General features: G+C 39.4%; 1 protein-coding gene across 1 annotated transcript in view; it reads left to right on the plus strand.

The window, feature by feature from the left end:
• Positions 1–15,792: 15,792 nt before the first annotated feature.
• The window catches only part of CNR2 (cannabinoid receptor 2), a 130,531-nt gene continuing 123,503 nt past the window's right edge, over positions 15,793–22,820 (plus strand). The window contains exon 1 of the mRNA XM_044083410.1: positions 15,793–15,870. The gene's annotated coding sequence lies outside the window, so the exon portion shown is untranslated. The remainder of the gene's footprint in view (positions 15,871–22,820) is intronic.

Below are 22,820 nucleotides of genomic sequence, written 5' to 3' on the forward strand. Positions count from 1 at the left end.
AACCTGGCATCTGGTACTGTCATTAATAAGAGGAAGCACCATTTTGCTGTACATGGTAGTCCTCACAAAGTTATTTCTGACAGTGGCACGCAGTTTACAAGCCAACAGTTTAAAAGATTTGCAGAAGAACGGGACTTTACTCATGTCACAAGTAGTCCTGAGTACTCGCAGTCAAATGGTTTGGCAGAACGTGCAGTTCAATGTACAAAACAGTTACTTGAGAAGTCTAAACTAGACAATACTGATGTTTTCTTGAATCTCAGAAATGTTCCTCGAGATAAACATCTTGATTCACCTGCTCAGAGACTTCTGTTGAGACAAACCAGAACCACATTACCACTCAGTAATCAATTGTTGGTTTCATGTGTCAAGAACAACAGATCAGTGAAAGCCAATCTGTTGAGGAAATGCCTATCCCAGAATTCCTACTATGATAAGACCAGTAGACCACTCAATCCATTACGAGAGGGAGACGTGGTAAGGATGCGGACGTCCAAAAGTTATGACTGGATTGGTGTAGTGAAGAATATTGGTCTAGAGCTGAGATCGTACATTATAGAATCAGAAGGAGCAGCTTTTATGCGGAATTGGAAGCATTTGAGGCTGGTATCTGAGCCTATACCTCAGCAAATAACATGTGAAAAAGACTGTTTATCTCAGGGTGAGTTGTCCAGTGTTTCAATTTCAGAGGATATTCTTGTTCCTATGATGAATCCAGAAGTTCCTGATACAAGTTGTGCACTGCAAATTGTCCTTGTTGCTAAATCTAGTCCCAACTGTTATGTTACAAGATATGGTCGAATCTCTAAACCCTGTAGCAGATATGAAGCAACTTGTACATGAACATTGTATTTTGTTTCTAATGTACATAGTAATGCATGCTTGTCTATGATATTCTTTTGCATGAAGGGCAATCTTTTTAAGAGGGAGGAATGTAGATCAATATGTGTGTATATACCTTTAAGAAGCTATCCAGGGGCTTGTACTAGAGTATAAATACTGAGCATGTGTGAGCCTGACTGCCATTTTGTAGTTAGCTGTTGAGATGTGAATATGTATTTGTGTAAGCTCTGTTACACGTTCATTTGCATTTAAAGATGCCGCTATCCATCCTGATGTGTTCGTATATATTAAAGCATCTGTATGAAATCCGAAGTCTTATTATTATTTGTAACAGAGACGAACAAGTGACACCACTTATTTTGTTTTTTAAATTAAAAATGGATATTTTTTCTTTAATTTTTATGCAATGTTTTGTATAATTTGTTGACTTTTTGTGTGGGTTGGTGAGATGTTCTGGCAGATCCACTATGAATAATTACATCTTATTTAATTAATACATTATTATTTGTACCTCAAAATATCCAAAAGAAAGTCAACAAAGTGATTACCTATCATAATATACAAAGCAAGGTACTAAAATAACAGATGAAATGTTGGTGCTACAATGTCAGTGACAGAAACAACAGTTCAACAGTGTACTGTGTGAATGCTAAAAGTAATAAAAATGTTTGCATTTAAAGTATTGCACCTCTTAAGGTCACACTACCCCACATAAAAAGCAGGCACACCATAAATTAGAAAAAATGTTCAATATTCAGTATAGAATCAAGCAAGTTGTTTAAAAATTTAAGACAAAATATTTTGGAATATATTTCCATTTTATAAAATCAAATGACAATGACCATGGCAGCTAGTGGGGTAGAACTTGACTTAAAACTTTGGGTTTATTTCACTATCATGAGTAACCATATTATCTCAGTCCTACACTACATCACAGCATTAAAAAATGTATCAGTTCACAAAAAAAAAAATAAATAACTACATTCCATCAGTGTCCCAAACAACCAGACAGCAAGAACACAGATTCTAGCTCACAAATACAAGTTGTGTTTAGACAAGATAAAAATATTCAGCTGGACCAGACAGTTCAAAATTAAGCAAAATAATAATTGTAATTAAGTAATTTAATATTGTTTCTATGACTGTAGTATGCTTCTTACACACAAAAACATATTAGCATAATTTAAATGCTGAACATCCACCTATGCTGCTATGAGCATCTTATTATGATGTCCCATGATGTCGCATAGGTAGCCTTTACTGGAATTGTTCTGGACACAGCCCATTGGAAAAAGAGCATGAGCTAAGCCCAGAACATGTTGGAATGACTGTTTCTCGGATGAAAGAAACATAGTGGTTGCAATCTCATCAGGTCAGACGATGTTTACCCATCAGGTATGACATGGCCCTAAACTCATTAATGATAAACCCAAAGAGAAAGTTGTATGAAAAGAGTAGTTAATGAACCTGATCATGGCCATAGTAGGCCCTGTGGGGAAGGCACATGTTTTCTGGTGGAGACTAAATAAGGCGGCAGTGAAATTGCAGGAATATGGCACGTGGATGTTTGCCAGCGTGGTTCAGCACTTTCTCATGTGCACAGGAGCAGCAAGATATGAAAGAAAGCTATTAGCCTTAAAGGGCTCACTGCATTTTGTTTAATCTATTTTTGACCAGGTTAAAGAGTAGAAATGGGAATATAGGATATTTTGAAAATGGAGGGAAGAACATAAGGGTAACTACGAAAGAATGAACAGGATGGGCGGAAGGTAGAGTATTATTTTTTCAGGGGGACAGCTGGCTGATTAATATATAAAAAGGGACTAGTAAGAAGGTTAGAGTAGGTATCAGGTACACAAACAAAAACACACACACACACACACACACACACACACACACACACACACACAATCATAGATGACAACCAAGACTGACAGGGAAGGTGCTGACACAATGAGGGAAAGGTGACCAAAGTGGATTAGGAAACATTACTCGAACGGGGGAAGAAATGGTGATGGGGGGGGGGGGCATAAATGCAAAAGTGAGTAGAACACCAGGATGAAAGGTAAGGTGGATATGAGCCCTGTGCCACCCTTCTTGTGTCAGACCCAGTGGGAGTCTAGATAACACCTTGTGCACCCTCACCACTAGGCCTGGCAGTGATCCAAATTTGCAAGCTGCAAGAGGAAGTCTTTCCATTTGTCCAGTGCAGGTGTTAAGCCACTGGTCTACCACCTTCCATACCACCCTTGTTTAAGAAAGGGGCACCATGCTAGCAGATCCACTAACAAAACAGCAGTAATCCCAACTCATGAAGCCCCATAGAGGCAGGCCTAAAGGGCTTTTCAGACTTCCCAACAGCTGGTTCTGGGAAGGTGGCTGAGCTGCAGAGGGGTGTAGGTGGGGCTGGATACTGGAAGCTGGTTGTCTACAGTTCAGCACCCCCCAAAAGTAATAGAACATAGAGGATAGCAAGAAATATGGTGCAGAGGGAAATACAAACATACTATGAAATACAGTAGTACATAAATATGAATGTCAGATTAATAACAATTGCAGTAATCTCATGAAAAAACATCACTGAAAATAACAGGGATCTACTACAAATGTTGACATATATAACCTGATTTGTGCAATCGCGATAAACTGAACTAATTGTATATGCAACAGTATACTAATTGTGCTGCCTGTGATTGTCCATTGAAGTCATGTGCTGCAGTTTGGATTAATACAGTAATGTCTCTGCATGGGAATATTTTGACGTGTCTTTCCCTTTGCACTACAGAAGTTATCCATCCTGTCCGTCATATGTATATATGGTAGGTATCTGTTAATGAGCATCAAGTTTCCATTAGGCCTGTGGCCTCTGACCTGGAAATTCTACTGAGACTGTGAAATTGCACATGACACCAGTGAAGTTCCCTATATGGTATGGTAGGTGATATAGAGCCACGTAAAGTCAGAGCTACCACAAAGTGAGGTATATGGGTCCTCAGTAAAGCCTCATTCAAAGGACAACACACTTGGAATTGTTCTCTACTTATGCTGAACTGTAGTATGTGTAATGTGAATGGAATCAAAGCATCTGGGTAGGGAAGAGAATCCGCATCCTACCTATCATGCAACATGAAAGGCAAATGTGGTATATGCTGGCAGCACCACTACAGATAAACACCCAGCAATTAACAAGCATACATGCTAACAGAGCATCACAGTGGCCAGCCTGACTTAAACAATTAACAGGCTATGTGCATAGTAACCAAAAGGAGATAAGATATTCCTCACAAAGTGAATAAGTAGTCTTTTGCTGTGTTATGGGTGTAGAGAAAATGATATCTAATCCTCAGATTGTGCCTTATAAGGCAGCTGTACTTGGCCCTGCACCTAGAAAGATGGACTAACCTCCTCTGGTACTGCTGGACATTCTCTGTTATGGCATCCTGAGCTAAGGAACAAAAGCAGGGACTCAAGTACAGTGCAATCCATACTGGCAGTCATCATCTTCTTTCGGCTGTTCCCATTAGGAGTCGCCACAGCAGATCACCTGTTTCCATTTCTTCCTGTCCTCTGCATCTTGCTCTGTCACACCAACCACCTGCATGTCCTCTCTCACCACATCCATAAACCTTATCTTAGGCCTTCCTCTTTTCCTGTTACCTGGTAGCTTCATCCCTAGCATCTTTTTCCCAATATACTCAGCATCCCTCCTCAGCACATGTCCAAACCAACGTAATCTTGCCTCCCTGGCTTTGTCTCCAAACCTTCCAACCTGGGCTGACCCTCTAATATACTTATTCCTAATCCTGTCCACCCTCGTCACACCCAGTGCAAATCTTAACATCTTTAATTCTGTCACATCCAGCTCAAACACCTGCCTTTTTGTCAATGCCACTGTCTCCAACCCATATAACATAGCTGGTCTCACTACCCTCTTGTAGACCTTCCCTTTCACTCTTACAGGTACTCGTCTGTCACAAATCACTCCTGACACTCTTCTCCACCCACTCCATCCTGTCTGTACTCTCTTCTTCACCTCTCTTCCACACTCACCGTTACGCTGAACTATTGACCCCAAGTATTTAAACTCATCCACCTTCGCCACCTCTACTCCTTGCATCTTAACCATTCCTCTATCCTCCCTCTCATTCACACACATATATTCTGTCTTAGTCCTGCTGACCTTCATTCCTCTTCTCTCTAGAGCATATCTCCATCTCTCCAGGGTCTCCTCCACCTGTTCCCTACTCTCACTACAGATCACAATGTCATCTGCAAACATCATAGTCCACGGGGACTCCTGTCTGATCTCGTCTGTCAACCTGTCCATCACCATTGCAAATAAGAAAGGGCTCAGAGCTGATCCTTGATGTAACCCCACCTCCACCTTAAACGCATCCGTCACTCCCACCGCAGACCTCACCGCTGTCACACTACCCTTGTATATATTCTGTACCACTCTTACATACTTTTCTGACACTCCTGACTTCCTCATACAATACCACAACTCCTCTCTAGGCACCCTGTCATATGCTTTCTCTAAGTCTACAAAAACACAATGCAACTCCTTCTGACATTCTCTGTACTTCTCCATCAACACTCTCAGAGCAAAGATCGCATCTGTAGTGCTCTTTCCTGGCATGAAACCATACTGCTGATCACTAATCATCACGTCCCTTTTTAACCTAGCTTCCACTACTCTTTCCCATAACTTCATGCTGTGACTGATCAATTTAATCCCTCTGTAGTTACTACAGCTCTGCACATCACCCTTATTCTTAAAAATCAGTACCAAAACACTTTTTCTCCATTCCTCAGGCATCCTCTCACTTTCCAAGATTTCATTAAACAATCTGGTTAAAAACTCCACTGCCATTTCACCTAAACACCTCCATGATTCCACAGGTATGTCATCTGGGCCAACAGCCTTTCCATTCTTCATTCTCTTCATAGCTATCCTTACTTCCTCCTTGCTAATCCATTGTACTTCATGATTCACTATCCCTACATCATCCAACCTTCTCTCCCTCTCATTCTCTTCATTCATCAAACCCTCAAAGTACTCTTTCCATCTCCTCAATACACTCTCCTCGCTTGTGAGTATGTTTCCCTTATTATCCTTTATCACCTTTACCTGCTGCACATCCTTCCTAGCTCGGTCCCTCTGTCTAGCCAATCAGTACAGGTCCTTTTCTCCCTCCTTAGTGTCCAACCTTTCATACAACTCTTCATATGCCTTATCCTTAGCCTTTGCCACTTCTCTCTTTGCCATGCACCTCATCTCCTTATACTCCTGTCTACTTTCTTCATCTCTCTAACAATCCCACTTCTTCTTTGCCAACCTCTTTCTCTGTATACTCTCCTGTACTTCCTCATTCCTCCACCATGTCTCCTTGTCATCCTTCCTCTGTCCAGATGTGATACCAAGCACCTTTCTAGCCGTCTCCCTTACTAGCTCAGCTGTAGTTACCCAGCTATTTGGTAACTCTTCACTGCCACCCAGTGCCTGCCTTAACTCATCCCTGAACTCCACCTCACAATTACCCTTTTTCAATTTCCACCATTTGATCCTTGGTGCTGCCCTCACACTCCTCCTCTTCTTGATAACCAACGTCATCCTACAAACCACTATCCTATTCTGCCTAACTACACTTTCTCCGGTCACCACTTTACAGTCTCCAATCTCCTTCAAACTGGCCCTCCTACATAAGATATAATCCACCTATGTGCATCTTCCTCCACTCTTGTATGTCACCCTATGCTCCTCCCTCTTGTTAAAATACGTATTCACCACAGCCATGTCCATCCTTTTCACAAAATCCACTACCATCTGACCTTCTGCATTCCTTTGTTTAACACCATACCTTCCCATCACTTCCTTATCCCCTCTGTTCCCTTCACCAACATGCCCATTGAAATCTGCTCCAATCACCACTCTCTCACCCTTGGGTACAGTCATCACCACTTCATCCAATTCACTCCAAAATTTTTCTTTCTCATCCATTGCACACCCAACTTGTGGAGCATACACACTAACAACATTCATCATTACACCATCAATTTCCAGCTTCATAAACATCACTCTATCCGACACTCTTTTTACCTCCAAAACACTCTCAGCATACTGTTCCTTCAGAATAACTCCTAGGCCATTTCTCCTCCCATCCACACCATGATAAAACAATTTGAACCCACCTCCGATACACCTAGCCTTAATCCCCTTCCATCTGGTCTCTTGCACACACAATATACCAACCTTCCTTCTGTCCATCATATCTGCTAGCTCTCTCCCTATACCAGTCATACTGCCAACATTCAAAGTTCCGACCCTCACTACCACAGTCCTAGCCTATCTCCTCTCTTCCTGCCTTCGGCCATGTCTTCCACCACTTCTCCTCCTTTGGCCAACAGTAGCCCAATTTCCGCCAGCACCATGTAGGCTAACAGTACTGGTGGCGGTTGTAGTTAACCCGGGCCTCGACCGATCCGGTATAAAAATGTTTCTTGGTGTCTGCATGAAATGTTTTGGTGAAGTTTTACGCCGGATGCCCTTCCTGACGCAACCCTCCCCATGTATCCAGGCTTGGGACCAGCACAAAGAAATGCACTGGCTTGTGCATCCCCAGTGGCTGGCAGTATTATATTAAAAATAAATAACTAGACTGAAAAAATGGTGTTAGTCATAGGTTTTAAATGGAAAAACAACGTTCATCTCATTAGTTCTTACTCTTGTCCTCTTCTTCCTATTGGTGAAAATGGTCTGGATGGAGCCTCTTCTGATCACTGTAGTGGTGACTGAACTGCTTGCCATGTCAGGAAATGCCAGTGGCATCAGTAACCACCCTGGGGATACAGGACCAGGCATATATCTTTTATTACGGACCTTCATTAGAGTCCCATTCAAGTGGTCCTGGTGGTGTCTATGAAGTTGGTGGAGAAAAATCTTGTTCTCGTATGACCACCACTTTGCTGCCATGCAAGCAGCAGTGCCATCTGACAACATGGTCATTAACTGTCCACCATACCAAAGAATAATGGTTGGTATCTCATGATCATGCCTGTTTCCGATTGTGAGAATTCCTGTGCAATGTGGAGCCACTCAGTAGTATGGCTACTGGGAGAGTTTGACATGGACAATGCCATTTTGGACAAATGTAGAAGGAAAATAGAATGTGTGAAAGATGGCAGACACAATTAATCTTTGCAGTATGCACCTCAACTAGGGCAAAGACAATTCTCTTAGCAACTTCATGGTTAGCAGGCTTAATCAGGGAAGTGTCAGGGAACCTCCAGCTGACATTAGTACACCAATGCTAACACAATGCAGTTCAAAAGGTGCTCAGGCATGTGCACCATACCACGTAGACCTGTCCGTGACTCTCTGCTCATAGGCACAATGCAGAGAATGAGTGCTCAGAAACATTCACGAGTTGAGCCCTCATTTGCAAAATCATATTGAGAGACATGATTTAACATAATATAAACCACAGCAGCTGCAGAAAGACTCAACACAGTATGGAAGAAGAAATAGATCTGTGCTGGAAACAAACTTCATTTGTGAAAGTGAACTAACCCTTTGTAAAGCAGAGCTATCACTTACCGAAAGTATTTGTAACATTTACCTTACAGTTACATGCCTATGGTTATGAACTGTTTCTTTGCATAAATACTTGATGTGGGGAACTATGCAGTGCCCGTTAAGTGTGGCAATACTTGCCACATGGTGTACTTAGCATATTGTAAGTTATGTTTATCATTTTATATTTGTTTAACTGAAAGGCACCTCAGAGATAGGATAAGGGAGCATTTGTATAATATTGATAACTGTATAATTACGAATGCTCTGGCCAACCATGTGGCACAGTATGATCAAACACAATTTTTAAGTTTTTAATCATGAAAGTAGTGAAACAGAATGAACGTGGAGGGGGGGTCAAAAATTTGACTGAAACATTTGAAAAAAATGAATAAAAACACAAGCAGGAATAAAAAGTCACAAACCAGAAGATGCAGGCAATAAGAGCCAAGGAATCCACACCAAAATAGGATTTCCAGCCAAAAAATGAAGTGGCAAGTACAGCAGGAACTCCAACAATCACTTCTAGTTTATTGCAACAAAAACAAGTGAAGATATAAGCGCTTTAATCCCAAATAATAACAGGAACTTCATCAGATACAAACTACAGAAATGCATTCTTTTAATCATTTTTTAATATGATGTCATTTCCTGATCTAGTCAAATGCATTCAATTAAGGCTTGAAGCAACACAGGAATAAAAAAGAAAAAAGATAAAAGAAAAAAGACAAATGCAGCAGTACTACATAAAATTAACTGAATTACTGTAACCTCAGATGTAACCATCCCAAAATAAAACTAGACTAGAATAAGTTGTAGAATACTATTATGTAACAATTTAAATATATAAAGTGTATAAAACCACTATCTACGTTACACATAAAAACTATCCTAAATGGATATAAAATGGATACAAAATAGCCCAAAAATGCATAATGAGCTTATGGGTTCAACCCAATAGCAAAACAATAACTCCCAACCATCATGGCACATATAAAATTGTACAAAAATATGTGAAATAAAATTAAAATTGTTAAAATAAAAAAAATAATCTGTTCAGTGCTTTAAGTTTTAATAAACAACTAATGGACAGGCTGTCATTCAAACCTGGCCAATGTAGAGCATCTAGTCGTAACTGCCAGGTTAGTTTGGCCTTCTCAAGAAGATAGGGACATGCGGCCTCTCTGTCATGTTTTTCTTGCACCTCTAAGACAATAAATTTAAATTTATGACTATGAACATCTCTAATGTGCTTGGCAAGGGTGTTGACTTCACTCTGATCCCTAATGTCTCTCAAATGTTCGCTAATCCTGATCTTAAGTTTACGTTTGGTTTTACCAACATAAAAACATGGACAGTTTGAACAAATAGCACAGTAGACTACCTACTCTGTAACACAACTGCATCTACCTGAGATCCTAACCATGACATTATTAATTCTGAACATATCAGTTTCCAAAATGTGTGAACAAAATTTACAAGTTCCACACTTGAACATATGTCCATATCTGGGTTGTCTAGATGTGTGTTCAAAATGTTCTTTAAATTATGTCCCTTTTTAAATATGCACAAAGGTTTCTCACCCAGAATGTTAGAGAGGTCCCTCTCATGACTAAGTAACATCCAATTTTTATTGAGAATGTCCCTTATGTGTTGTGCATCACATGAAAAAGGTGTAGAAAAGCTAGAGTTGTAGTTAGTAACTACTAGTTCCATGGCATTACCATTATTCAGACAGTACTGTTTTTTCACAGACTCCAGCCATTAATACTAGTTCTTTGAATGACCGGCTTTCTACTTTTGATCATTTGTTGCTTAAAATAAAAAAACTGCAATTTTGGAAACTGATATGTTCACAATTAATAATGTCATGGTTAGGATCCCAGGTAGATGCAGTTGTGTTACAGAGCGGGTAGTCTGCTGTGCTATTTGTTCAAACTGTCCATGTTTTTACATTGGTAAAACCGAACGTAAACTTAAGATCAAGATTAACGAACATTTGAGAGACATTAGGGATCAGAGTGAAGTCAACGCTCCTGCCAAGCACATTAGAGATTTTCATAATCATAAATTTAAATTTATTGTCTTAGAGGTGCAAGAAAAATATGACAGGGGGACCGCAAGGCCCTATCTTCTTGAGAAGGCCGAACTAACCTGGCAGTTATGACTAGATGCTCTACATTGGCCAGGTTTGAATAACAGCCTGTCCATTAGTTGTTTATTAAAACTTAAAGCACTGAACGATTAATTTTTTTATTTATTTATTATTATTTTTTTTAACAATTTAAATTTTATTTCACATATTTTTGTACAATTTTATATGTGCCATGATGGTTGGGAGTTATTGTTTTGCTATTGGGTTGAACCCATAAGCTCATTATGCATTTTTGGGCTATTTTGTATCCATTTTATATCCATTTAGGATAGTTTTTATGTGTAACTTAGATAGTGGTTTTATACACTTTATATATTTAAATTGTTACATAATAATATTCTACAACTTATTCTAGTCTAGTTTTATTTTGGGATGGTTACATCTGTGGTTACAGTAATTCAGTTAATTTTATGTAGTACTGCTGCATTTGTCTTTTTTCTTTTGTCTTTTTTCTTTTTTATTCCTGTTGCTTTAAGCCTCAATTGAATGCATTTGACTAGATCAGGAAATGACATCATGTTAAAAAGTGGTTAAACAAATGCATTTCTGTAGTTTGTTTGTATCTGATGAAGTTCCTGTTATTATTTGGGATGAAAGCGCTTATATCTTCACTTGCTTTTGTTGCAATAAACCAGAAGTGATTGTTGGAGTTCCTGGTGTACTTGCTACTTCATTTTTTGGCTGGAAATCCTATTTTGGTGTGGATTCCTTGGCTCTTATTGCCTGCATCCTGTGGTTTGTGACTTTTTCTTACTGAAACATTTGAGACAAGCTAGATCATTAGAATGAGGGCTGATACTGAGAAAGGATTAAATGATAAGGTACCGATTAAGCCTATTCTTAAAGCTAGGGGTCTTCGAAGATAATGTATGGTTTTAAGATACTTTATGATATTTATATAGTGGGTCAAGTTGTTTGTTTGTTTGTTGTGATATACACTGCAGCACGTTTTTAGAAAATTTGAAGCACCTATTGTTATTTTTTTATATTTATATTATATTGTCTATTATTGTTAGTGAAGAGAACTAAAATGTGTGTAGCCTCTAATGTAATTTGTTATATGTACATACACATATAAGATAATATCTGATTATATGCAGTTGTTCTAGTTAGTGAGATCATACCTTGTTGTGGAGCTACCTTTATAGGATAGAGAACAAACTTTTTAAGCTTAAAAGACTTCAAACACAACATTATCATTTTGAAGCCTGCCTTGAATTATGAATAGTGCCCAGTGGCTTAAGGATACTTAAAATGCCCAGTTACAGGGAACTACATCCGCGATTTTTAGTTAAGTGGCAACAATTAAATCTCAAATTAAGTTTTAATTATTTAAGGTTAATGACTGACTTTTTCAAGGCCGAAGAAGGCAGTATGATTGAATGTATTACATCAGAACAGACTGTGTTATATGATAAGTTTCCACAAACACTTGTCGATAAGAGACTGAGCAGCTTGTTAGACTCATTGGTCCTTTATGAAAGGAAATTCTTACAACAAAAACAAAAGAAACTTGAGAGAGACAGAAAAGATTTTATGAATGGACATGTATTTGGCCAAGAGCTTTGGGGCAAAAGTTAACTGAAGTATCCAACAATATTAGCCGTGTTAAAGCGATGCTTATAGAGGAGAATTCCAAAGGTTTTGAAGTAAATATGGAAAAAACCATGGTACAATCTAGTACCATTCAGTGTTGTGATTAAACAGTGAGCATTGGGGCTATGGAAACTACCCTGATGAATGCTGGGCTGGGGCAAGAAGGAAGACCTCGGTACTTCCAACAATTGAAGTTGGAGTGCATGCCCTTTCCACTGCAATCCATACAGAGCAGATATATCAGCCTATTCCTTCAAGCCATAATCCTAACAAGGAGGGTTGTCTGACTGTTAACAACCAGAATTTGGATCAGGATTTCCTTTTATTTCCACTTTCCATCAACAGAGAATTCACTAGAAACAATCACCGTTCAAGAAGCAGAAGCCAGACGAAGAGGAAAATGTTACAAGAATCTGGGAACAACTGTACATTGAAAAAAATGTGGCAGTAGAAAGACCAACTTTAGTCTGGAATATTTCATCGAGAATGCTTTTGCATGATGAATTATTGTTACTTGAAAAGGACTTATCTTATAAACCAGCCCAAGCTGCAGAGGTAACTGATACTGTAATTGACTTAAAACTTTTTGTAAGAAATACTATGCTTAAACTGAACTTTAAAAATACTGAAATTAATAATAATAATAATAATGTTTTTAGGAAGCCAAGTACATATTTTCTCATCAATCACCCGCTTTTAGCAGCATATGAAAAATTGTGTGAGAATGAAGTATACTGAGTTTTAGGGACTGAAATGAAATGCAAAATCTTTGAGAACTTGAGTAAAGGGGAGAAACAAGCTTTACACCAATTACAAAATGATTTTCCATTGTAATCAGACCAGCAGATAAAGGGGGCCCTGCAGTGGTCATGAATCGTGAGTATTATTTCAACTCAATGAAATATATGTTGAGTGATGAAAGCACACGTATGAGTGTAAGACAGGCTGATGTAGAAAAAATGATTGTAGGAATACACAACATTCTATTAGCCTGTTTATTGAGTTGTGTTCTTAACTTTGAACTATATAACTATTTTAAGGTAGATGTGCCACTGATACCTTTATACAGGTGCTCCCCAAAATCCATAAGGATCCATTTTTTCCACTATTTAGACCTATAGTACCCCGTAGAAATTGGTGTACAGAATCCCTTTTGATTTTTATTGAAAAACATTTGAGATCTATCTTGAATAGAAATGAAATTATCTTAAGGAATTGAAAACATTTCTTGAATGATCTATACACTTATATGATGAAGTGGATGAACAATGATAATAATTATGTATTAGTTACATTAGATGCTCAATCTTTGTTTACTGCAATGCTCAGTGTGGTAATTCTTGGCATGCTTAAACAGTATTTAGTTAAACATAGCAATTATGATTCTAAGTTTACTGATTTGATTTGTTTATTAATGGTGATGGTTTTAGAAAACAACATCTTTATGTTTGACCAGGGGCTATTCATACAAAATGATGGCATAGCTATGGGCACTTCGAGTGCCAATAACTATGCCAATACAATAATGACTTCCTGGGAGAAAGAAATTATATTAAATTCCTCAGTGAAGCAACATGTTACCTTTTATTGATGATTTGTTGACGACTTTTTTTTATATGGACAGGTACTAATGATAAATTGATGTTATTTTATGAAAATTTGAATGAGAGCACTTCCTTTCTGAAATTTAGTATGAATTGTTCTGTCACAGAGATAGACTATTTGGATGTTAATATTTGTAAGATGTCTCATGTAAGTCTGAACACAGAGATCTATAGGAAATCATGCTTTGCAAATGCATTGTTGCACAGACAAAATATGCATCCTGATCACATCTTCAGGAATATCATAAAAGGACAAGAAATGAAGGCATCGAAATTAAATGCTAAATATGAAGGATTTTTAGAAGAATTAAATACATTTAGAAAGAAGTTCCTTGAAAGAGGTTTTATAATAATAAAAATGTTGAAGACATTTTTTTTCAAATTCCAGAATTAAGATGGGCACAAGGGAAACCTTATTTTTAGAAGCTACAATTAACAGCTTCAAGAGAACTAGAGAAAATAATGGTATAGTTTGAGCACCCATTTTGTACTCCAGTAATGTAACGCAAGTAACTGGTGTATTAAAAAAACACTGGCCAGTTTTGACAACTGATCCAGAAATAAAATGAATAGTAGATGAAAACCCCAGTTTTGTATTTAAGAATAAAAAGTCCCTTAGAAGGATGCTATGCTATCCCAGAAATGGGGCAGCTAATTTACTGAATGAGAATGCGTATGGAACTTTTCCATGTTCCAAATGTAATTTTTGTCATTTTATAGATTCATCAGGGACTTTTAAACATCCAGATACAGGTAAATATTTAAACTTTAAAGTTTATGCCAACTGCAATACTTGGCATGTGGTATACATAGCATATTGTAAGACATGTTAGGGGCAGCGCAGTGGTGCCTCACAGCAAGAGGTTCTCTGGTTCAATTTTTGGCCAGGGCGGCTTCTGTGTGGAGTCTGTATGTCCTTCCTGTATTCATGTGGGTTTCCTCTGGGTACTCTGGTTTCCTTCAGCATTCTAAAGACATGCATCTGAAGTGTTTCTCCCCCGGGCCACCACTGAAAATAAGCTCTGTCCTAGTCAGATTTTCCTGATCAATAAATGTTAAATAAATAAATAAATGATGTTTATCATTTTATATAGGTAAAACTGATAGGTGCCTCAGAGACAGGATAAGGGAGCATTTGTATAATATTAATAACTGTATAATTATGAATGCTCTAGCCAGATATGTGGCACCATACCTCGCAACCTCTTAGAGCAAGAAATCTAGACAAAGCCATAAATAGTGAGGGGGACACAAGCCCAAAAATAGGGAACATTTTTAAATATTGCTCTTACAAACTTAGAAACTTGCTAGAATAACAGGCTTTACATTAACTTGGATTTTCTGAAGGGTATGAAGTTTGAAACTGATATGCCTATCATTATTTTCTGACTTCAATCCTCAATGATTTGCCTGTTATTTACCAGAAAACCAAAATTTTAAGAGAAACAGACCAAAAATATGAGGCAAAAATATGGAAATTCTTTGAAAATCTGGACAGTTGAGAGGTATGTGTGGCACAGAATGATCGAACACATAAATTTAAGTTTTCAGTCGTGGAAGTAGTGAAATAGAATGAACGTGGGGGGTTTAAAAATTTGACTGAAACATCTGAGACAAGGCATGGAGCCTTTAATATAATTTGTTACATGTACATATACATATAAGATAATATCTGATTGTATGCAGTTGTTCTAGTTATTAAGTTCCTTTGCGAATGTTCCTTTTCGAATATGCAGTATTGGTTGATTCTCCTATAACTTATACAGCCATGTAAGAAATGTATAATTAATGGGTTTACACACCTGCTTGGTTACTGGTGAACCAGGTGACGTGATTAGGTAATGTAATTTTTTAATTAATTTATATAGAGAAAATATTTTTAAATGTGTTATATCTTCTGAAGAAGAAATTTTGGTATTAACTGTGAAAGCATTTACAAACTATATTAAAACTTGGATTTATTTCTGAATACTTCTGCTTTGTTTTGGTTTGCTTTCTTTGTGTGAAAAAGGAAGAAGAAATAGATCTGTGCTGAGAAACAAACTTCATCCGTGGAATTGAAGTAACCCTGTGGAAAGCAGAGATATCACTTGCCAAAAGTATGTGTAACATTTTGCTTACCCTTACATGTCTACGGTTGTGAACTGTTTCTTTGTATAAATACTTGATGTGGGGAGCTATGCAGTGCCTGTTAAATGTTTTAATAAGGGCAAAGTAGTCAGTGTGAAGCAGACAGTGGTTATGTACAAGTTCTGAGAAGGTTAATGGGAGGTGCACCCTAAAGCAACTGTGAAATGTAGCTGTTAAAAGAGTTAGGCCAGCACTGTCTTGTGATATGATGGAAAATATATATAACTGTATATAGCATTCTTTTGAGATACATATAGATGTGTATAACATGAACTTGACACCATGAGAGTCACGTTATACCAGTACAGCTTCAACTGCTATTAGGTTTTCATGCACCACTTTTACTGTTGTGTAAATGCCTTACTATGAGCCTAAGCTTTGTGGCAGCTGCTGCCTCTTAACTAGTGCCACAGCATACTGTACCCACATCCATCTACCATGTACATCCCCTGCTGCACAGTCCTTCACCATCTTCTCCTCTGGCTCACCCTGTCCTGCTTGTTTTGTTGGGAAATGTTCACTACGCAATCAGCATCCCTGCTGCAATGATTTATTATGCAGTTGACCTCCCTGCTGCAACTGCTTCCTGATTATCTTGATGTCTAACATTGCCCGTATTGAGAATATTTTAGCATGTGTGCCATGGTCTTTCTCACAGGCACCACGACATACAGCCATGAAGCAGAAGCATGCCTTCAGCAGTCCAAACACGTTCCACAATGACCCAGGTTTGGGATAGGGCATAGTTGTATCTATGGTCTGTCACAGCCTGTGCATATCAGATAAGTGTCATCAACCAAGGCTCCAGAACGTATTAAGTATTGCCATTAAAACTCCCTCGAGGAAGCCACTTCTCACTACTCATTGATAAAGATCATTTGTGTGCCATATGAGACTCATGTAACTTCCTGGGTGGCTTTCAGACAAATTGCAGATGATACCCTACCAAGCTGTCAGTTGATGGAGATACTCTTTATGATTTACATACCTTCTTCACAGATTCATAGGTTCATAGGTTGGTACTAGGCTATCGGCCCTAGGGCCTATACAAGCCTAACCATAACAATTCCCTGGATATTTCTTCCCACAATATTTACTTTCCTGAATCCCTGTCTAGCAAGGTGACTGACATGATCACCAGGGTGAATTTCCTATCTCCCATCCAATCATCAAGGTTCCTTTTGAAGACGGCCAAGGAGGCACTCTGCTTGACATGTATGGGCAGTCTATTCCAGAGTATGGGGAGTCTTTGGATCAGGAACCTATCCCGCCAGCATGTTTTGTTCATTGTGATGACAAGGTTTAGATCCCTGGAGCATGTGGCTCTGAGGGATTGGGATTTCTTTAAGTGGAGCATGTCCAACAGCTCAGGGTTTGACATGGCCTTGTATGTTAAGCAGAGATCGCCTCTGAGTAGACGATATGCCACTGAGTATAGCTGGAGTTTTTTTAGATGGTCAGCATATGGCATCTGCTTTAGGCCTGTGATTCTTTTAGTGAGGTATTTCTGTGGCCTTTCCAGCTGTTGCAGATGTCTTGTGAGGTACATACCAAATGGGGTGTTATACTCTATAATGGGTCTAATGAGGAATGAGTACAGTGGGACAATGACCTCCATTTTTCTGGATGAAAAGCCGTTAGTAATGAGGTGTGCCACATAGAAAGATTTCCTGACTGTTGTGGTGATGTGGTTATCAAAGGTGAGACCACTGTTCACCTGTGTTCCTAAGTCTCTCATCACACTTTTGATGTTTAGTGCACTGCCACCTATGTGGTAATTCATGGGTACATGTTTGTTTCCAAAGGGGATAACTATACATTTCTTGGCATTAAGCTTGAACCCATGGCTTTGGCACCAGGCATCTATTTCTGTAAGGCCCTTTTGTAGAATATCCACATCATTTGGGGATTCAGTAATGGCTCCCAGTTTTCAGTCATCTGCGAACTTTGTTAGCCAGAGTCCCTTAGTGTTGGCCTGTACTTCAGAGAAGTAGATGCCAAACAAGAGTGGTCCCAGGACTGAATCCTGAGGTACACCACTTGTTACTTGTCTGGAGCTGGATTTGGAGTCGGCTACTTTTACAGTCTGGGTTCTGTCAGTAAGCCAGTTGGCAACCCATCGAGTGACGTAGGGATTTATGCCCAGCTTAGTAAGTTTTGTCTATGATTCCAGAGTGGGGGATGGTGTAGAAGGCCTTGGTGAGGTCCATATAGGCTGTGTGGACCACCTTACCCTCGTCCACAGCTCTGGAGACTGATTCAAAGAAGTCAATCAGGTTCAGGAGACAAGATCGGCCCTTAACAAACCAAAACTGGGTGGAGTCCAGTGTTTGAAGGTTGCCAATGTCTTTGTTTATAAATTCCATGATAATGCATTCCATGCCTTTGCAGATCAGGCTCGTCAGACTGATGGGACGATAGTTCCCAGGATCCAAGGTGGATCCCCCTTGTGGAGTGGGATAACTGTAGCTGTGCACCACTCAGTGGGCATGAAGCCTGAGGTGAGGCTATGATTAAACACGACACTTAGGTGAGGTGCCAGTTCATTTTGTAGTTCATGTAGTACACATCCCGGGATGTCATCTGGTCCCATGGCTGCTGTTTTCTTAGCTTTGGAGAGTGCGGTTTCTACCTGTGTGACCGTGATTACTGGAATTTGGCAATCTTTTGGTATTGAGATGGGCCCTTTAAGGGGTGAGAGGGGGTTGAAGTTGGCACTAAATCGATCTGCCAGGATATTGGCAATATCCTTGGGATCAGTATATTTAATGCCATTCTGTTGTAGCTCATAGCAGATCTGAGCATTGCCATTTAAATTCTTGACATAACTATAGAATGCCTTGTGGTTGTCTTTGGAATCTTTGGCAATTTTATTTTCGTAACTAGCTTTGGAGGATTTTATGAGGGATCTCAGCTTCTTACTGAGGCTGGTGAGGGAGTTTTTTGCATCCTTGGATTTTCCTCTTTTCTGCAACAATTTCTTCCTTCTGTTGTATAGTTTGTTTATGGCAGGGGACCACCAGATTGGCTTCCTTTTTTTGGAGAAGAGCATCTTAGTTCTATTTGGGATGGCAGATTCATGCATGAGTGGATGTGCTCGTACAGTGCTTTAGTGCAGGATTCTGCAGTCAAACTTTCAGATCCCGTCTGCATGGGTGTCATGAAGTTTGCCACTTCTGACTTCAGTAGCATGAAGTTGACTTTGGAGAAGTTTTTTAAGGAGGTTTCCTTACTGGGGGGTGGGGGTGGGATGTGGATGTCAAGGGTGATTTGCTTATGGTCAGACCTGACCAATGAGGGGGTGACCACTGGTGTGGAGCATCTATCTCCCATGTTGGTAATGACCAGGTCTAGGATATTGGAGCCCCTGGTGAGACAATGGATTACTTGATCCAGGGCGTTGGAATTTATGAATTCCAAGAATCATTGGGAAAAGGAGTTGGTACCCGAGTAGTTTTCCCAGTTAATGGCAGGGTAGTTGAAGTCACCCAGTATTAGGGTGATTGGTTGTAACTTAATATTTTCCAGTATGTTTAGAAAGGTGTGGTGAGAATCTTTGGGCATGGTGGGGGATCTGTAGCATGCTACAATTTGGATTGCAGTCTTAGCTAGTGTTAGTTGCACCTGGAGAATTTCAGATGCATTGTGTTGGGCAACTAGCCTGGAGGTGTGAATATCCTTGGTGAATATGGACACTCCTCCACCTTTAGTGTTTTGGTCTTGGTTTTGTGGCCAAAAAGTGTGGTAAAAGTTGTATCCTGGTATTGCAGAGGTGCTCTCTGGAGCCTTGAACCAGGTCTCAGTTACTGCACAGATATTGATGTTCTCCATTTTTAAAAGTGCCTCAAGAGAGTGCATTTTGAGGTTTAGACTTCTAGCATTGAGTAACATTACCTTCAGATTTTGCATGCTTGTATCTGTTACGGTGGTGGTTTTGTCCTTTGAACCTTGCCTAAAAAAGGCACTATAGGGATGGCAAGAGCTTTAGCCAGTAACCTGAATCCCAGGGTTGACAAGTGCAGACCATCTCTGGCAAAGCATCGTGGTTTGTCGATCATGTCTTCCCAGGCAGACAGATACTGGATCCCCTTTGAATGACACCAGAAGTTTAGCCAATTGTTGAAGTCAGTCATTTTATCCTTATACTGTGGTATCATTCTGGGTGAAGACAGGATGCTACTCTGGGCTAGGGTCATACCTGCCTGGGCCACATGATCCGAGAGCTCTTCCATGTCTCTTTTCATGTAGTCCAGGGAGGTATGTCTCAATCATTCACTCCAACATGGACAATGACAGAGTCATATTTGTACTTGTTGTGGAGTGACTTGAGTGCATGCATTATGTGGTGGATCCTGGCACCCGACAGGCAGCTGATTGTAATTTTATCCTTGTTCAGCCTGGTGAGTGGGACATCAGTCTGCCTGACTATAGAGTCACCTATGACTAAAGTGTTGGGTGCATTGTCTTGCCTTAGGGGCTGTTGTTGGGTGGCACACTGGTGTTGTGAGCTATGTGTCACTTTGGTTGTGACTGGTGTTTGTTTGCATTTCAGCTTCAGAGGTCCTTGTTGCTTGGGCAGGTTAATGTTAAGGGCCTCTGCATATGTGGGTTCAGTGTTGCTATGTGTGGGTGTTGATGGTGTAGGTTTTGAAGGGCTATGAGTTGCTTGAGGTGTAGTGCAGGTGTTAACCTTCTCCTCTTGACTGTCTAGCACAATCTTGACCGGAGAGAGCTTTGCTTCCAGTTTGGCTATGTAAGTGCATCTCTTGCTGGTTGTAGTTTTGAGTGGTAGGAGGAGAGGGTGGTCTGTGTACATGAGGCAGTTGCCACATTGCACCAGTATGCCCAGATTCACCAGGTGGACAGGAGAAATCACGGGAAGCTGATCCTTGGACACACCTGTTTAGGTATTTTTTTGTAAAGTATGAGCTGTTTTTTCTTACCTTTGCAAGGTACTTTGCAATTACAGGCTGTTTAGTGCCTATGATTAATTTCTCCTTATTGACAAGGAGAGTTGAGTGCTTGTATCAGTTTCAGGCTTGCCGGTGCTTTCCAGCAGGTTCTAGAGCAAGTGCTAGTCACAGGGGTTCAGATTTTACTACTGAGAAACCAGCTAGTTCTAAGGGAAATTTTAAAGAGCAGACTTTCTGGCACCTGGAATAGTTTAACTGGAGCCACGCTGTGCTGCACAATGCGAAAAATGCACAAACACACGTGTTTTTAAGCCAGAAGTTGAAAGGGATAGAAATCAGCCCAAAAAGGCTAATAAAATTACAATTTCAGAGCTGAAAACCACTCCTCTAGTGTTAGATAGGCAGTACAATGCTCACCACTCCCACTGGTAAGCAGTAGGACTTCCCTCTACCACAGCAAGGTCTGAATAGCGCTGAACACAGAAAATAAAGTCCTGAGACAAGCAAAGCCTGGGATCTGGACTGGCTAGGAAAGGTGGGAAACGAGCAAACAAGATAGTATTTTTTTGGGTTAAAACAGGCTAAACAATGCAATAATACAGTAAATAAACACAGAAAAGGCTAACACGCTTGAGTGTGTAGTCCTAAACAGTAAATGCAATTAAAACTCTACAAAATTAACAATTTAAAACATTTAAATGAAGCAAGGCAAGTGGACAACTGAAAAACGGTTTAAGAGGCAGTAATACAGCAGAATAAGTAGCTAGTCTACATATACAGAGAAGTCTATATATACAGAAAAGCAGCTAAAACGCATAAACAATTCAGATGCAGTGCAGCCAACAGCACTTGAGTTGTAGCAATATTAAGGCAAATACAATTATAATAAATGCTCTAAAATATACTCTATATTTCCAAAATGTTTGAGAAGCACAGTCAGAACACAAGGAGATTCTGGCATTTTCTTTTAGAAAGGGAGAAAGGAGGAACAAAAGGCCTTCTCAGGTGCTCTCTCTGTATTAGGTAGAATGAGCTAATGACACTAGACTGGGAGGAGTGTCCCAGATCAAATTTACAGTAGGGGTGGACAACTGCAAAGCCACCAAGTATAACAACAAGACACCAACAGGGACGGAGTGTGGGGACCAATACTAAAGCTATTAGCCTACACTCTTTAGACAGTAAAAACAACAAAAATCTTTATGACAGCAGTGAGCCACAAAATGAACATTTTTAAACAGAAAAGGAGGGAAAAGACTCTACAGAATGCTTTTAACTGCAAACAAATCAGTTACCTGTGCAGATTAGTTAATAGCAATAAAATACAGTAAAAACTATGCACCGGGCAATAAAAAGTGCTATATATAAATTGCTAGATACAATTATCAGTATAAATAAGCCAAAAAAGGATACTTATATATCTCAGATCAGAGTTGTAGTCAATGCCCCTCCTCCACTCTGCTCAGTGTGTATAGACAGAAATCATCTCAAAGTTAGGGCTTAAGTACCAGGAGAAACAACCTTAGACAACTTTTTTTTTTTAAAAAAGCACAAAAGAACCACCCTCCACTAGCCAGCAGCCAATTAACACAATCGAGCCAGAAAGGTAAAGAAAGGCTTCTGCTAATTCAAGATGGCCTGTTCATGTGCTTTGAACAATCACTGTAAAGACAAACAGGCGCAGAGCCAGCAAAGCTGAACTAGGACAATACTAAAGCTTTTAGCCTACACTCTTTAGACAGTAAACACTACAGAAATCTTTATGACAGCAGTGAGCCACAAAATGAAAGTTTTTAAACAGATAAAAGAGCAAAGAGACTCTACAGAATGCTTTTAACTGCAAACAAATCAGTTACCTGGGTAGATTAGTTAATAGCAATAAAATGCAGTAAAAACTATGCAGCAGGCAATAAAAAGTGCTATATATATATATATATATATATATATATATATATATATATATATATATATATATAAATTGCTAGAAAAAATAATCAATATAAATA

Source organism: Protopterus annectens, chromosome 1.part1, assembly GCF_019279795.1.
Source record: "Protopterus annectens isolate FY-2018-M chromosome 1.part1, PAN1.0, whole genome shotgun sequence".
Lineage (NCBI taxonomy): Eukaryota > Metazoa > Chordata > Ceratodontiformes > Protopteridae > Protopterus > Protopterus annectens.